The sequence below is a fragment of the Vulpes vulpes genome, chromosome 10 (genome assembly GCF_048418805.1).
Source record: "Vulpes vulpes isolate BD-2025 chromosome 10, VulVul3, whole genome shotgun sequence".
NCBI classification, from domain to species: domain Eukaryota; kingdom Metazoa; phylum Chordata; class Mammalia; order Carnivora; family Canidae; genus Vulpes; species Vulpes vulpes.
Genome location: NC_132789.1, coordinates 35,635,025 through 35,652,739, shown reverse-complemented (window position 1 = coordinate 35,652,739; position 17,715 = coordinate 35,635,025). Strand labels below are relative to the sequence as shown.

At 47.1% G+C, this 17,715-nt stretch overlaps 1 protein-coding gene across 20 annotated transcripts in view; it reads left to right on the top strand.

Moving 5' to 3' along the window:
* The window catches only part of SGMS1 (sphingomyelin synthase 1), a 245,826-nt gene that overhangs the window by 129,758 nt on the left and 98,353 nt on the right, over positions 1-17,715 (top strand). For all 20 annotated transcript variants that reach the window (XM_072723569.1, XM_072723551.1, XM_072723564.1 and 17 more), the window contains 2 exons: positions 8,321-8,528; positions 9,978-10,058. The gene's annotated coding sequence lies outside the window, so the exon portion shown is untranslated. The remainder of the gene's footprint in view (positions 1-8,320; positions 8,529-9,977; positions 10,059-17,715) is intronic.

The window sequence follows — 17,715 nt, the reverse complement described above, 5'->3', positions numbered from 1 at the left end:
GTATGTATTTCTTCCCCTATTCTCCACAGCCCATCTGTTGGGTCCTTTTCATAGGATTTATTTCTTTCTTCTCTCTCTTCTGACCAGTTACTCTCTGGTGAGCTGGTGAACAAATGGGGCTGACGTCACATGGCCTCATAGTGCACTACATCACCACCACTGTCAGCCTTTGTTTTTGGCTCTTCTCCACTTAAATTTTTAAATATTTATTTGTTTGAGAGCAAGAGAGAGTGAGTGGAGATAGGAGCAGATGGAGAGGGAAGGGCACACTCTGCTGAGCTTGGAGCCCAACAGGGGGCTCGATCCCATGACCCTGAGACTGTGACCTCAGCCAGAATGAAGAATTGGATGCTCAACCAACTGAGCCACCCAGGGATCCTCTCCACTTCAGTTTTGCTCAGAAGCTTTTCTCATCCTTTCCATTGCTTCATAGAGGCCTACAGGGGAAAAAGCACAAATTTTGGCTCTAAGAAAATGGTTTATTTATTTGTTTATTTTACGTAGGCTCTACCCCCAGTGTGGGGCTTGAACTCACAACCCCGAGATCAAGAGTCAGATGCTCTACTGACAGAACCAGCCAGGCGCCTCTTCTCCAAGAAAACTCCTTAAAGTTGAGCCCTGCCACTACAAAGTAGTTACCCTAGGTGTGTCCTGTACTCCTCTGAACCTCAGGCTCTTCTTCTGAAGATGGGGTCATACCCTAGCTGCCTTACCTACCACATCAGGGGTGTGGCATGATGGGGGCGTGTGAGTGCTGTCAAATCTGAGATATGTTCTTTTTTTGTGAAGGTGGCAATGCTAGATGACTGACTTCCTTCACTCCCATAACTGTATTTGTGAAGTTAATTGTGTTTTTAAATGTATTGTGGAATGAAGGTGGTGTGTTTTTATTTGAAATTTTTGCTTAGAGGATGCCTGGGTGGCTCAGCGGAGGAACATCTGCCTTCGACCCAGCGCGTGACCCCAGGGTCCCTGGATCGAGTCCCACATTGGGCTTCCTGCATGGAGCCTGCTTCTCCCTCTCCCTCTTTTCTCTTTGTGTCTCTCATAAATAAATAAATTTTAAAAATCTTTTAAAAAAAATGTTGCTCAGATAACACCAAGGAAACTATCCTCATTAAATACAGTTTGAATAGGATGAAGCTCAAATGATCTGCATAAAAATATCCCCATAGCAAAACCAAAAATCAATATTACTGAATGAAAGCCTTTTCAGTGCATTTTTAAAACCAGAAACACTGCGTTTTGAGAGTCCATGGAAGTTCAAGTGAGAAGTCAGGAAGTTAGAGGCCTTTTTATTTTCGGATGCCCGCGTTGGGGCTGTGATTTTTGTCCCTGTACCCTCTGTGGTAGGAATGTCACGCAGTGGGTCACGTACGGGCCCTGCCAGCCAGGCTCATACACCTCTGACGCGCCTTGTGCAAAAGTGATGCAGCTACTGATGCCAAGTGAGATCCCACTCCCTACATTAGGGTGCTCCAGTGGCAGAGGCTTCCTGTGCCCATTTTACATATTTGGAGAGGAGATGGTGTTCTTAGAGCCAACACGGAGAAGAAAGTAGAGGGTTGGCCTTCTCTTTTAGATGCCGCTGGACAGTGAGTGAGAAGAGTGTTCTCTCCTGAACTCACCCTGCAGACTCTGGTAGACTGTCATTTCTGTTCTTGTGTCCCTTTGGGTTTGGGTTTCATTTCTTTTGTCTTTTCCTTTCTTTTTCCCTCCCTCCCTCCCTCCCTCCCTCCATTCCTTCCTTCCTTCCTTTCAAAATATTTACCTTTTCCACAAAGGTCTTGCTACCTGTTTGGGCTCTAAAGCTTGTGTCAGGTCTTGAGAGGATGCATAGTGGACTGATGCCTTTGTTTCTCACCGGCCTTGGGCCAGTGGATGGACCAGTGGCAGTTAGCCCTGCAGAGGTTGATGAGGGGAGTGGGGCCCTACAGCTTTTCTGGACTTCCGTGTGTGAGTGAGACCGGTCTCCCCCTGTCATGGGGCAGGGAGCAGCCTGCACTGCCCCCGTCCTGTGAGGAGTCCCCATGGCCCTGAGAAGAGGGGGAGTCAGGAGAGTCTGGGCCGTGTTGCCCAGGCCCTGCTCCCAAACCCACCGTTCTCCTAACTCCCCTCACCCAAGGAAGATTCCAGACGGCCACCTGAGGCCACGGGACTGGGGGCCTCCTGCCAGCTCTCTGTAGGACAGGTGGGCGTGTGAATGCTGTGCATTCTCGGTAACTCCACCTCACGTTGCTCTTGTGTCACACTAGGGAACAGGATCCCCAGCCCTCATTGTGCTGTTGTCCGCTTCGGTGAGTTTGTGCGTGTGCAAATTTAGGACAGTCCCGTGTGTGGGGGGACTGTGCCTCGTGTACCTTCTGCAGGTTAGTAGGACTGTGTCGGAGCGCTCACACCCATGCAGAACACGGACTGGTTAAGTGAGGTCCTGTCCTGGTCGTTCCTGTCGAGGCGCAAGTTCACGTGGAGGAGAGAAGCCTGCTGCTACAAGGGAGAACATAAGCCTTTAATTCTTCTTACCTTGTCTTTTTTTTTTTTTTATTAATTAATTAATTAATTTATTCATGAATGACAGAGAGAGAGGCAGAGATACAGGCAGAGGGAGAAGCAGGCTCCCTGTGGGGAGCCCAATGCAGGACTCGATCCCAGGGCCCCGGGGTCATGACCTGGGCCGAAGGCAGACGCTCCACCACTGAGCCCCCCGGGCGTCCCCTTCTTATTTTGTCTTAAATATATGTTTATTCTTGGTACTGAGGAAAAGATTAGGAAGGAGAATATTGAGTCGATTGACTGCTTCTTTTTTTTTAATTGGTCTCAGGCTGTGGAAAGGGTCCCATGATGAGTTCTGAAGGAGCATGACCTGGGGATGGAGGGCTAACCCCTTTGTTTTGGCAACTCCTGCTGCTGTTGTAGGTGTGGGATCATCACTCATCACAAAAGCAAGGTGCTATTTATCTTAAACACAGAAGTTTCCAGGAGAAAGAGAACTGCGATCTGCGTTCTTAACAGCCTGCGCACACACAGATCCTGCATTCGGGATCTGCTGTCTGTGGTTCTTTGCTTCTTCACATGGGGTTACTTCTGCCGGAGGCACTGGGAAGCATGACTGTGTGTCCAGCCAGGCCGCATGTGTACAGGTCCTACTGCGGTGCCTTGGCAGAGGAGGTAGCCCCACAGTGTCTGGAATGGCTCAGTGGGCTTGGGAGCACAGCTGTGTGAAGCAGTGGCGTGGACATGCTTGCACAAGTGTTTGTTCTGAGCCTCTTGATTTGCTTCCCTGGTTAACGCCTATTTAAAAAAAAAAAAGTGGATCTTTCTTAAGAAAAGGCAGCCTATTTTAGGGTCATCTCCATTTACTCAGAAAATACTATACATCGTTTTTGAAAATGAATTGAACTTTCAATTTCGCTTGTCACAGAGCCTGTTCTTTATAAGTAAGAGCTTTATAGTGTCGTGGAAAGTTCATTCCAATTTTGTTCCTTACAGAAGATCTGATACCACTTATTTCTGGCTTGAAGCTAAAGTTTGGTCGACGTGGGTAGAAAGAAGCCTGAGAAACAGAAGGTCTAGGTTGTGCTTCTGAGTGATCCTGAACGGGTAGGTCACTTAACATCTGTGGGTCGTGTCAGCATCCGTCGCTGAGAGCCTGGGACTAGAAGATTAATGAGGATTTCCCAATTTTCAAATGATGCGATTATAGATCTCCCCACCCATGTCTGCTGGAGGGAAGATGGCCTGTTGAGACAAGAGGTCTTTGGCTCACCGCGATAGTCTTAGCTGCGTGCTCTGCTTGAGAACTGTTAGTTGAGTTTATTTGTAAAAGCTATTGGTTCTTGTTCAGAAGACATAAGTATATTTATATTGGGGGGGGCGGGTGCCTGGGTAGCAATAGTTTAAGCATCTATCTGCCTTTGGCTCAGGTCATGATCTTGGGGTCCAGGGACTGAGCCTCCATCGGGCTCCCTGCTCAGTGAGGGGTCTGCTTCTCCCTCTGCCTCTCTCCCTGCTGTCTCATCCTGTCTCAGATAAATAAATCTTTTAAAAAAACAAAAGCAAATTAAAAAACTCCACCCAACAACACAAAGAATATTTGTATTTGGATTTTAAAGAGCTCGTATTAGCATAGTTTAGATGGAACTTTGGATGTTTTCATTTCTGTTCTGTTCTCAAGACCACTAATACAGAAAGTCTCCAGCTTGTTTCTCTAAACATGAGTTTTATGAAGTGTTTTAAGTCTGTTACATCACCTTAAAAATACTGTTTTGTTGGAACACCTGGGTGGGTCAGCAGTTTAGCCCCTGCCTTCGGTCTAGGGCGTGATGCCTGGGTCCTGGAATTGAGTCCCACATTAGGTTCCCTGCATAGAGCCAGCTTCTCCCTCTGCCTGTGTCTCTGCCTCTCTCTCTCTCTCTTTCTCTCTCTGTCTCTGTCTCTCTCTCTCTCTCTGTGTCTCTCATGAATAAATAAATAAAATCTTTAAAAATAATACTGTTAAAATTGTTTTATGAGGGGTAGGATCCTGACATAGTTCCTATGATGATCGAGATCCTCTTGCTGTTTTAATATGTCACTGTTTGGCATGCTGAATCCCCTTTGTAGGGCAGCCGATGACCATTTGTTTATTATTTCCTGGGTAAACGTGTTCCAGTATGTCCTGTAAATGGCAAGAATGGGGTGTGAGGACATGTGTGGTAAGAGAGGAGATGCAGAGTCTGAGCCAGAGACAGCTCAATGGCAGGATACATGCCAGTGGACAGGCAGCTCCCTGTCCCGAGTCCTGGCCCCCAGCCTGGTTGTGTCAGGGACTCCGTCTGCACTTCCCTTCTGCACGAGTTAGCTGTAGTCACAGAACACTGGTGCCCCAAACAAAGTGGCTTCAGCAGTGTAAACACCATCTCCAGGTTTCTGTGGCCAGGGGGGTCTGGCTGTGATTCAGCTGGGCACAAGTTTAAGGCTGTGGTCAAGACATCAGCCTGGGCTTCTGTGTTATCTGAAGCTTGACCGGGGAAGGGTTTCCTCCTAAGCTCATGTGATAGTTGGCAGTTTCTTGTGGGGTCTCAGACTGAGGGCCTCGGTTTTGGCTTCGTGTTCACTGGGAGCTGGAGGCTGCCCTCACTGCTGCTTCTTCAGAGCCAGCAGGAGGGAATCTTGTAGCAGAATGGATGTTACAGTCTTGTGTGAGGTAACCAAATGTAGCCCATAATTTTTGCTTATTCCATGTATAAGAGAATCTCAGGCCCCAGCCTGCTGAGGGTCGGGGGAAGTGACACAGGGACAGGGACCTTGGGGCCATTGTAGAGTCGGCCACAATGAGGCTGACCGGGAGTATGGATTCCGTGTGTCCCCACTCCAATTCTGTGGAATTGGATTCCTCTGCATTTTCCCTCTTCACCCGGAGCATGCTTCTGGTCCCTCCTGTCTTCTTTTCTTCCTCTGACCTGCAGAGAGCTCAACACCTGAGGGTGGCTTTTCCTCCTCTCTCCTGCTATAGAAATTCAAGGGAAAGGTGGCAGGAAGCTGAGCGGCGCCCAGGCTGTCAGGGCCCTGCCTGAATGGCTGGTATTTTGGGTGTGTGACACATCCCTAGCCGGCATTTCTAGGTCATAACGTGCTCTATAGAAACGACCCAAGTGGGGTCTTTTCAGCTTTTGTGTTTTGTGGTCACTGCTGTCTTAAAGCAAGTGCTGATTTCCAAAATGAGTTCAGATTCCCGGTGTCGACCACTTAGGGGCTCTCGCTGTGACTGTGCCTTAGATTTTAATTTAGAATCATTAGTGGTTTGGGTCCTTTCACTTTCTGGCCCTATTACCTGATCCTTGGTATCATTATCTCTTTAGTCCTCTTTGGGGTGGTCTGTCTTGGTCTGTCTTCCTTGCCAAGGAGCCAGTGTGGTGTGGTTAAGAACTGAGGGCAAAGCCAGGCTGCCTGGGTTCGAGTCCTGGCTCTGCTCTCTCTTAGCTGAGCATTCTCAAGCGTGTGGTTCCATTTTGTTTCTTTGTGGCAGGTTTTACCACTTCTGATTTTTCCACTGACTGCGGCGGCCAGTGACCTCTGACTGCGGCGGCCACTCTCACTTTGCTCCCAAGTTATATACATGCTGCTAATAGGAGCAGTTTGTGCCTTATTACTAATCAAACGTCCCTTCAAGCCTTTTTCTGGCCTGGTCAAGTGGCCCACAACATGCGTGAGCTTGCGAGGACACCTCTGTTTTGGTGACCTTGCCCTGGTACCTGCTTTGCCTCCTCAGGATGAGGATAGCATCTTTCTTTTTTTTTTTTGGCGTGAGCTTGATGGGACTGTTTGCAGGCAGGGTGTCTTTCGGCCCGTGTCACCACACTGAGCTGTGGTAGTGCTGTTGCTGCCCTTCTCCGGATGAAGAATTAAACACCATGCTCCAGGTCTTCAGGGTCCATTGGTCTTCAGCCTTGTTCTGTGTGACCGTAGAGCACCTGCTCTTAACGACTGTGGGACACCGTCTCTTGTAGAGGAAGCCCCGACCCACCTTAGTGAACCAGCTCCTTGGGAGGGAAACGAGAGGCCAAGTGTTGGAAACAGCACATCTTATGAGCATGAGAACTTTTAGCCTCTTCTGCTGCCTTCACTCCACTTGCTGTCCGTGAACATCTTGACACCTACGTGTGCCTCCCTCCTCGGGGAGCCAGTGCGGCCTTGCTCTAGAGGACACGGTGTACATTCAAAGCGGGAGTGTGGGGGCGCCTGGTGGCTCAGTCAATTAAGTGACTGACTCTTGGTTTGGGCTTAGGTCATGCAATTGAGCCCCACGCCAGATTCTGTGCTCAGTGCAGGGTCTGCTTGGGACTCCCTCCCCTCCCCTCCACACCTACCCCTACTCTCCCTCTCTCTCTAAAATAAATGAATTTTCAAAACAAAACAAAACAGTAGTGTGTTCCTTTCAGCCAGGTTTTTGACATGACTGATGGGGAATCTTAACAGTGCATAAGCAGCATGATTGAGAAGTCACTGGGTTGTTAACAGTCTCAGCCAGTAGTTACATATCCAGATTATTCTCTTTAGGTGCATCAGATAAGTTAATTGCTTATGTTCTGGTGATACTACCCTTGCACTGCATTCTTTTACATGCACTTTGTCTCCACCACCTTCTAACCCTTCCCCACCCCCAGTACTTAGCACAGCGTCTGCTGCCAAAAGGATGGTTCATTAACATCACTTGTTGAAGTCGCTTATTCTTTTGAATAGTCATAGTGGTGGCAAATTACCAACTTGGAAGAGGAATTGGATTCCGTGAACCTATTAAAATATTTTCTGTGAAAGCAAAGAAAGTAGGACTTGTTTAAAAAATCAGGATTAACATTGTAATGAGACCGATTTTCTTCTGGGCATTATAGGCTGGTTTTGAAGGTAAGAGAAGAGTGGCCAACCTGTTCTGAACAGTCTGCATCATTGGAGTGAGTTCCAAAGACGATGATGTAGAAGGGATCAAGGAGCACTTTTTTTTCGGAGAGAAAGTTCTGTTTAGGGGCACCTACCTGGGTGGCTCAGTCGGGAAAGCATTTGCCTTCAGCTCAGGTCAGGGTCTCAGGGTCCCTGCATGGGCTTCCTGCTCAGCAGCGAGCCTGCTTTTCCCTCTGCCTCTCTCCCTCCCCCTGCTTGTGCACTCTAGCTCTCTCTCAAATAAATAAAATCTTTTTTAAAAAGTTCTGTTTAAAAGCTGCTGTTGCCTTTCTTGTAGGTCTTCTTTTTTCCCCCCCTCTTGAAAGCATAGCTGACACACCCATGCTGTTGATGATGAGGCTGTAATGTGAAGCTGGCCGTGGCGATAGGCCACCTGCTATTCTCAGTGTGGCCGTTCATTCCCACAGGTGCCTGCTGAGTACTTGGCATTGCACACCAGAAGTATTAGCACTGATGGAAATGATTCATTCCTTCTTTCAAGAATTTATCGTCAAAAAAGGAAACGCAGTGCTGCTCTGAAGAATGCTCACACATGCACAGCTAGAGCTTTCTGCATGCATGTTAGTCAAGGCTGTCTGCTAAGATGGGCATTTTTATCGGACATTCTGTTCAGAACAGCTCAGGAAAGTTTGATATTCTTGTCAGAAGTCTGATTGACCTGTCTCCAAAATGTTCACATAGGGCAAGAGTCTGAATTTACTGGGCTGTAAACTGTAATTGCAACTGTGGCCATTGAATTTACTAGTCTTTGATGCTCACATTAGCAAACATGGTCATTGCCAATATGTCTTGGGAACATGTTCCACGATGGGCACAGTTGGTGCATCCTCTCTAACACACATAACTTCTCTCCACAGTACGTGTCCTTGTCCTTCTCTTACAGGCCTGGAAACTGAGTTTTGGAAGGATTCAGAAACCCGACAAGCAACCACCACACTGCGGGTACACGGCAGAGGTGTCCGCCAAGCCTGTCTGCCCAGAGTCAACCCCTTCTCCACTGTCTACGGTTTTGAAAGTCTTCGGCGCTGAGTGACCAGCACAGAAAGCTCTCGCCAGCCAGGGAGCACAGGGCTCTTTCCTCTCAGTGTTGGGTATGATCTCTTAAGTCCCTAACTTTTGAGTCCCTGCTACTGTTTTGGATGTCGGCAAGTTCTTTCCTCGTTACTAGGAGGTTCTCTGGACTTACATGACATTTGTTGTATTGCTTCCCTCACTCGCACACAACCCCTACCAGTTTGGAAAACTTAAAGCTTCTCCCTATTTTCTGAGATGACAGTGTCTTTTTTTATAATTAACATGAGTCTCTTCTCTCTGACAACACTGACGCTTCAGATGAGGAAGAGCAACAGTTTCCTATCTTGTAAGCGTCTTGTCTACTTGGAGCCACATGTTCTTCATAGAAAATGAGTAGTAGTTGCATTTTACTGGTGCAGGCGGGGTGTTTTCACTTGGGACTCTTCTGTGAGGGGAAAGAAAGCAGAACGTCTTGTCCCTAGGCCGTGGACCCTAAAATATTATGAAATTAAAGAACAAAAGTAAAGCGTATTCTGAAAGCTTGGCTCTTGGAAGAAAGCAGGCACTTTGCTGGGCATCTAACATGACTCCCTGAATTATATGACTGACTCTCCAGTATTTGAGCTGGACACAGATAGGTTAGCAAGTCTGAGCATGGAGCATGGGTGCCCCTGGTTCCGGGATAATGCCCTTTTGGATCTAAGCATGCCTGACTTGCAGATTTTCTCGCTCATCTTATTTAATCCTCTGAACCACACAGTAGAGTGGGGAGCATTTGATCCTCTTTCAGAAAAATAGAAGTTGAGGCTGGGAAGAGATAATGGACTTTGGGAAGGTCGCGTGGCTAGTAAGTGGTAGGACTTTGAGCCACGGTTTTGTTTGTGTGGTGCCCTGATATTGGTGGTTTGGGTTTCCTAATGATCTTTCCTAGCTTGTGAGTCGTAAACAGTGTGGGAAATAGAGCAAGGATCTTATGGGAATCAGCAGAGCTGGTCGTTTAATTACTGGTAAAGCAGGATTGGAGACTTCACAAGCATCTCTGAAACTACGATGTGCATTTGACCCGGACTTGCGGGGAGCTGGAGGGAGCCCCTCACTGCCCCACTCAGCGCAGGGGCTGAGCACTAAGCCAGAGAGAGCTTCCTCGCAAACTCCCAGGCACATTTGTCACTCACCTTCCAGAAGAGTGCAAGGAGGGGCAGGGGCGAGGGAGAGGTAGCTGGCCTCCTCCCAGGAAACAGGCGCACATCTCTTCCCAAAAACATAAGGTAGGGCATTGTAGGGGCTCTCCACCCCAAGCCCCAGCAGTAGAAATACTGCTCTTTATATCTTTGTTTTTCTTGGGGTGCTCTGTGTTGTTATTCTTTTGAACAGAGCATAGCTGTGTCCTTTTTTGATTTTGAAGAGAAAGGAACAGATGACTATTTGTCTGTTTTGGTTATAAGGGGAGGAAAAGATGAATGTAGAAATCCAGAACTGGTCTTCCTGAGACGTGTTACCAATCAGACCCTTTCTCCTCATGACAGGTGATGGAAATGTGCTGGAACGATGGGAGAAGCTGGTAACTTATAGGAAGCCAAGATGACAAGAATTCTTTTAAATAATCAGTAAGTAAAATTTTGTTGGCCCTTTGGAAGTCTTTCAATTACTGGGTGAACGTTCCCTGAGAAACCACAGAAAAGCATAGCACAATCAAATAGCATAAAAGTATGAAAGAGAAAATGCTTAAAAAATAAACATTCAAACCCTTCAAAAAGTTGTTGCTACCTTTTGTATAATTATTCTATCCTGATCTGTATGTTCTTTTATGTTGGGTGTAGCAGTTGGGCAGATAGAGCCTAAATATTTAAAGGATTAAAGGAGGATTTCTTTCATATTAACTTTGGAGAAGCCCTGCTCAAATACAGCTTTAACTGGTTCAGTGAGCTCCATTTCTCAGCAACGGTTGGTATGGACATTTTGGAAATCAGTGTGAATAAACTTGGGGAATGTGAATAGAGTTGAGCTCTTTGCCTGCTCCCCTCCCCACGTCCCCCTTTGAGTATCTCATTTTCTACGCATCAGAGGCTATTACTGGTTGCCAGTGATCTGACAGTTAGATGCGGTTACTTCTGGTTTCGTTATGACGATGATGGTGTCAGTATGAGGGCTTGCCTAGTCAAAAGGTACATACGTCTGGGTCAGACGGTCACAGGCCTGACTCTTATCTTTGTGCTTTTGGGCAGTTATTCAGCCTCTCAGCCTGTGAATCCTGGGCTTGATAGTCCTCTCATGAGAGGAAAGACGGTGGGTAGTGCTTTGTGCTCTGACTGGTACGTTATAGGGCTGCTGTAAAAGTACAGCTGACCCTCGAGCAGCACGGGTCTGAACCATGCAGGTCCACTTGTGCAGAGGTTTTATAGTACGGTTCTTTAAATGTATTTTCCCTTCCTTGGGATTTTCTCTGTGATATTTTCTCCAGCTCACCTTGTTGTAAAAATATAATATGCAACACGTACAGCATACGAGGTGCGTGGTGTCGACCGTCGATGTCAGTAAGGCTTCAGTCAACAGTAGGCAGTCAGAAGTTCAGTTTCTGGACAGTCAGAAGTTACACACAGATTTTTGACTGTGGGAAGTTGGTGCCCCCAACCCAGTGTTGTTCACGGGTCACCTGTGGCTATTCCCCTTCCTCATGTTTGTATCGTGATGGTCAGTGTACAAGCCTATATTTGACACAGCCTGGCCAGCTGGACTTCCTTAACTACTGTCAGACCGTGGTGGGTCAGCATCGCAAGCATCGATGTACAGAGGAATGCTGAGACCTGACCAGCAAGGAGGGGGTACGGAGGAAGGCATGGAGGGAGGACAGAGGGGAGGGAAGAGGAGGAGGAGGATGGGAGGGAGGATGGGAAGGTGAGAGGAAGGACAGGAGGGGGGACTGGAGGGAGGATAAGAGGAGGATGGGAGGATGAGAGGAAGACGGAAGGGAGGACTGGAGGGAGGATGAGAGGAGGATGGGAGGGAGGATGGGAGGATGAGAAGAAGGACTGGAGGGAGGAAGAGAAGGAGGATGGAAGGGGAGGACTGGAGGGAGGATGGGAGGAGGATGGGAGGGAGGATGGGAGGATGAGAAGAAGGACTGGAGGGAGGAAGAGAAGGAGGATGGGAGGGGAGGACTGGAGGGAGGATGAGAGGAAGATGGGAAGATGAGAAGAAAGACTGGAGGGAGGATGGGAGGAAGAGAAGGAGGATGGGAGGGAGGATGGAGGGAAGATGAGAAGGAGGACCAGAGGGAGAATGGAAGGATGGGAAGGAGGATGGAGGGAGGATGGGAGGAGGAGAAGAAGGACAGAGGGAAGATGGAGGGAGGATAAGGAGGAGGGCTAAGGGAGGACAGGGTTACAGTGTTTGCTGAGTTCTGTGATGTCAATACTCCAGCGTGGTTGGTTTTCCACCACGACACGGTCACTGTAAGCAGAGTGGGGGAGGGATGGGCAGGTGCTCACCTCTGCATAGTTTAATACCAGCCACACACTGCAGTGCAAGCTACACCAAGGGCATAAACTGTAATAAAATTGGAAGTGGTGAGTTTTGAGTATTTCTTATCTTTGTGTTAGTCTAATTTATTTTAATTGTGTGTTTATATAGTTTAACTTTGAATGATGGCTGTGCTGAACCACTGCTCACAGTCTGCCCCAGTGGACTGGTAGGACGGCCAGGCCGTAGGTTTCCCGATGGGAAGACAGTTGGAGGCCACAATTCTTCAATTACCTGTCCTAGCCCTGGTGGTAAGAGTTTGGCTTGACTGGTGAAAGCAAGGTTTGCTCTTGAATCTGTGCTCGAACCCTCAAGTTGCTAAGCTCACATGGCTTCTGGAGCTGAAGATAAGTCCTGAGACCAATTTAGAATGGAAACCCGTTGCCTGAGGCTTGTTGACCTCGCGGTGGCACTGCCCCGGCACCCTCGCCTCTCCGGGCTGTGCAGTGACAGTGGCTGCACACAGGCAGGCTGTCCACTCCCTTTCCAGTTTGTTCTGTGCCTTTGCTGTGCTCCCTGGAACCTACACCTCGTCAGGTAGTGACACTGCAGGGACCAGCAGCCAGGCTTCCTCCTCACCAGCGATGGCTCGTAGCTTTGCTTTTGTTCAGAAATGAAGTTTTCATGAAAGTACATTGTTTCCAGAGAGAGAGAAACAAAACAGGACGGTGTCAGGTTCACACTGGCTTGATGCAGGTCTTCGGGAGGGGGATGGAAGGTACCAGGGACCCTGGAGCAGGTAGCCCGTGCTCCCCCAGCCCGCTAGCTTGCCCTTTCCAAGGGACAATGGGAGCCTGAAATCGCTCAGTAACAGCTAAGATTGTGGTGGTGGTTTTTATTCTAAATCTCACCCACCTCGCTCTCAGAACACATTCTTTACTGAACCTTAAAAAAAAGTCTTGGGTATTTCAAAACATTCGTTTGTGTCAGTTCCCTGAAACGGACTTACATAATCTTAAAACATTTATTTCCCTTATTTCCTCCTGAAACAATAGATATTTATAGCTCCTTCTGAGTCAAGAACGGACTTAGATTATTGCAAAAGCAATTCTTGCCCCTTTCATGCTGAAGCTGATGGATGGAAACCTGAGACACTTGCCCCTGGATTAAGAAATATTGACCTGTGTTTCAATCAAGATGAATAAGGGTGTCTTGGGTCGCTGTGAAAGCAGACTTGGGAGAAATAACCAGCCGAGGAGCCTCACCACACATAAAATATTCTGATTTATGATTTCTCTCCCAGGAAGGACCTGATGCTATTTCTGGGCATCCCCAATATGGATGCGAGTTTGACTGGAGAGCTCGCAGGTGTGGCCTTGGGTGTGGGGAGGTTGCAGCCTGGCACGGTGGTCGATCAGCGCACTCCGAAGTGTGCTCTGTACTTGGGAGTCGCAGGTCGTGATGTGGTCGATGTCATAGGAGATGCAGTGAGTGTTTTGGAAATCAGTCGGAGAGAGAAGTGCCTTGTGTGGTGGGAGTGATGAGGTCAAGGAGACTTGCAGCAGCACATGACAGGTGCGGTGGGTATTTAGTGACTGTGCTTTTTAATTCAAATACCTATTTTAAAAATCATAAAGGTTAACAATTGGAAGGAATTTTAAAAATGTGAAAGTTATTAAGAATTGAAAATTCATCAATATCATCTACCTACAGATACCATTATTGACTTTATTTTTTTTATTTTTTCATTTTTTCTGTTTCTTTCTGTATCCTCTTCCTAAGCCTGGAAGGGTTGACATGCATTTTTTTCTTCTAAAATGGATCTTTTGTGGTAAATATCATTTGACACCTAATTTGGTTGACTGTGTACCTAAACCATACCATGTTGATAAATACATCCTGTTTGGCAGCGGTTCCTGTGTTACGTGGCCCGTATTGTTTAACCGGATCCCCAGGAGCGGGCATTTTGGTGGTTCCCCGCTCCTCCTCCTCTTTGTAAAGCTCACTGTGGTGAACATCTCTGGGCATGCATTGTGGCACACCTGCCCCGCTCCGTGGGCAGATCTCTGAACAGAGTCAGGGCGGTGCCTTCGGGAACATTCCAGCAGGAAGACAGACTGTGAGTGAGCAAAGAGGTAGAGGCAGGAAGGGAAGCTCTCACTCTGGGGAAAGGCGGGAGGTGCAGTTGAGCAGCAGGCCACGAGGGAAGGCCCGCTAGCTGGGGCTGTCGGTGGGAGATGGGGCCTGCCGGGCCCAGCCCTTATTCATTCTCAGTTGGGAGCCATGTGGGAGTCCATAGCCTGCCTCATACAAAGATTCTGAGAATCTTCGGTTTTCCTTAACTTACCTTATCTGAGGAGAAGTGATTAATTAAATGTTATAGGTAATAATTATTCATTATGGGTAATAGATAATTAATGGTTCTACCTTCTAAAACTTCCTGAGAGCCTTAAGAAACCAACAAATTAGGGAGTGAACAATTAATGGAAGTCGGGAAGAGTATGTATATATAGAAAAAATTGTAAGATTAGAGGGGCCTGTGGTTTTGAAAAGTAAAGGAAATGACATTAATTCATGTATTTTATACACTTCTTAACAAACTGAATAAAATTTAAAGACAATTTGGGAAAAATATGGATTAGGATACAAGTATCATAATTTAAAATAATACTACCTTATGCTTACTTGCTTTCATGTGCTTGTGTGTTTGAAATGCATCGCCTTCCCTAATTTCCCCTAAACTTTCTCAGGAGAGTACAGGATTGTCTCCACTCTGTAGGTGAAACAGAGGCCTCCAAGGCTGGCTTTGAGGAAGTGACACCGGGCTTGCAGTTGGAGGGAGGGGCTGGTAGGGCCCTGGGTAGGTCTGGGGACTTCCCTGGGAGGGTTGTGAGGCCACAGTTAGACTTGAAAGGTGACAGGGAGGGACTGCTTTCTAGCCCACAATGGTCTCTTTCATTGTCACTGAAGAGAAGAAAACACTTCCTCAGCCATTTTCTGTTCCCTTTCCCTTTGTGGTAGGTGACATTGTTGTCAAATCACTTGTCCCTGCCCACCCTGTGGGAGGATTACACTTTCCTTTTTTTTTTTTTTTTTTTAAGATTTTATTTATTTATCATGAGAGAGGCAGAGACACACAGGCAAAGAGAGAAGCAGGCTCCATGCAGGGAGCCCAATGTGGGACTTGATCCCAGGACTCCAGGATCACACCCTGAGCTGAAGGCAGATGTGCTTAACCACTAAGCCACCCAGGTGTCCCATAGATTACACTTTCCCACCCCACTGAGGGTTGGCCCCCGTGGCTTTCTTGGCCATAGGACCTGTTTTTGGCCAAAACAATGTGAATAGCGATGACACGTGCCATTTCCTGGTAGAAGCTTTAACGAGGTGTGGCCTGGGTCCACCATGTCTCCCTTGTCCCTGCCATGGGACCAGTGTGTCCCACTTGGGGTGTTCCTTCTCCTTTGGTCCCTGTGAAGAGGACACAGCTCACCTCCATGAAACCAAACAGGAGCCAGGAATAGTAAGACCTTTCTCTCATGTTGGCCTCCAGAATGTTGGCACTCTTTGATACTGACTGCAGTGTGACTTAGCCTAAACCCATAGAGGCCCGCTGTCCTGCTGTCCTTCTCCTGCATTGGAGAGGTGAACCTTCTTCACACGTTATCACTTCAAATAAGGCGTTTAACTAGGTGTGTAGGGTTGACTGAGTTGCCCCTTCGTTTGTTTGTTTATTTATTTATTTGAAAGAATGAGACAGAGTGAGAGAGCACACAAACAGTGGGGAAGGGCAGGGGCAGAGGGAGACGCAGACACCCTGCTGAGCAGGGAGCCCAATATGGGACTCAATCCCAGGACCCTGACATCATGACCTGAGCTGAAGGCAGATGCTTCACTGGCTGAGCCACCCAGACACCCCCCTTTATTTTGTTTCCTCAAACACTTGCAGAACATGTTCCAGGTCAAGGTCTGGATGTCTAGAGGTTTTAAATAATCCAAGCCCCTGCCCAGCCTCAGGACCCTGGGAGCATGGCGTGACTGGGTGCCATGTATTCAGTGGCTGTGAACAGGGCACGTGGTTGGGTCCAGAGCCCAGTGTCACATGGTCACTGGTGGGCTGTGCTCAGGGAGGTGAGCCCCCTGATGGGTGCCACCCTTATGATGCCCTTGCAGTGGCATTCCTCTCCCATCACTCAAGCTCATCTCCCCCGCCTCCCCTTCCCTCCCCCGCAGCCGGAGCACAAACTAGTTTGTACTCAACACTAGACTTCCTTATTCCCAACTTGCATTTTTAGTGAAACGTTTTGTAGCAACTCATCCACTACATTGGTGTATGTCATTTCTCTTGATATGTATCATAAACCATTTAACTTCACAGACGACATATCTTAAATTTTTTCCTTGGAGTATAAGTTGCTTAACATGTTATTACAACAAAATTAAACATTCAGTAAATTATTGACCATTTTTGTTGATTCTCTCCCCACTGTGCCGCCGAAGTTATTGGTTCTTTTCTCTGTGCTGTATGAAGTAGAGGTTGCTGTTGTTAGAGCATTCCTTTGCATTTTCTCTTTGTGGTGTCTGATGAGAGAAGACTCTGCATGGGCTTAGTAATACCTTGCCTCAATTTGGAATAACTTGTTGGAGTTGTCCTGTCATATTTCAGATCCTGTGTCTAATAATCGGACAGGTGTTCAGGGGATCTAACTTGATTTCATGCTCCCAGTGACTCACCCTGGCTTTGGACCATGGCATGACACCAAAAGCTCCAAGAATTAAGTAGTCTAACTAGTAGTTTCTGGGCTAAGACAATGCACGATGTAGTTTCCCAGTCATTCAGCTATTTCCTTTCTCGCTGCTTCTGATCCCTTCTCCACTTGCATTTCAAAAGGCACATGACTAATTTATTATTCAAGTCCCATCTTGAACCAAGAGCCTTCAAACTTTTTTGTCCAATATGCACAGAAAAAAAGGGTTACAGCCCCAGACAGAGGAAGGAATACTCAGAGAACTGCCACTGTGTGTCCATAGTGGTCTGGTCTTAAGGTTGGGTGGTGGGTTCATGATTGTTGATTTTAATATTATTTTTCCTGACAGATACGTTAAATAAATTCTCTTTACGTATGAAATACTATATAACCAAAAAGTTTTTTTTTTAAGTGTAAAACAGTACATGCTGTTAAATGCATCCATTGTGTTTATATTGGCAGCATTGAGTCCTGTCAGGGGCACCTGGGTGGCTCAGTGGTTGAGCATAGGCCCTTGGGCTCAGGTCAAGATCCCAGGGTCCTGGGATTGAGTCCTGCATCGGGGTCCCCGCAGGGAGGCTGCTTCTCCCTCTGCCTCTCTCTGTGTCTCTCATGAATAAACAAATAAACAAAATCTTAAAAAAAAAAAAAAACTGAGTCATGTCAGTTTTACGATTTTAATTTTCTTGTAAAACACCTTAGATGGGTGTTTTAATAAATAGTGCTCTCTTTCTTCAACAGAGCAAAATAATTTTATTTTGAAGACACTATTTATTGACCTTTAATTTTCAGAGGGTCTTCCTATCAACATAGGCATCGATATAGTTTAGGGCTCACCCAGAGAAATATTTTCTTTTGTTCTACCACAGAGAAGTATCCTCTGTTGGGGAGAATATAGAAAGTTAATGTCTGGTTATTGACAGTGACTGGCCACTTGTCCCTTCTCTTTTTTGCAGGAAAACCTCAGTGTTTACACAGAGTCTGAAACATTAGCCATCCGTACTCTGAGCTGTAAGCCCAGGCCTGTTTGGCAGCTGTGGGGATCAGACATTAAAAC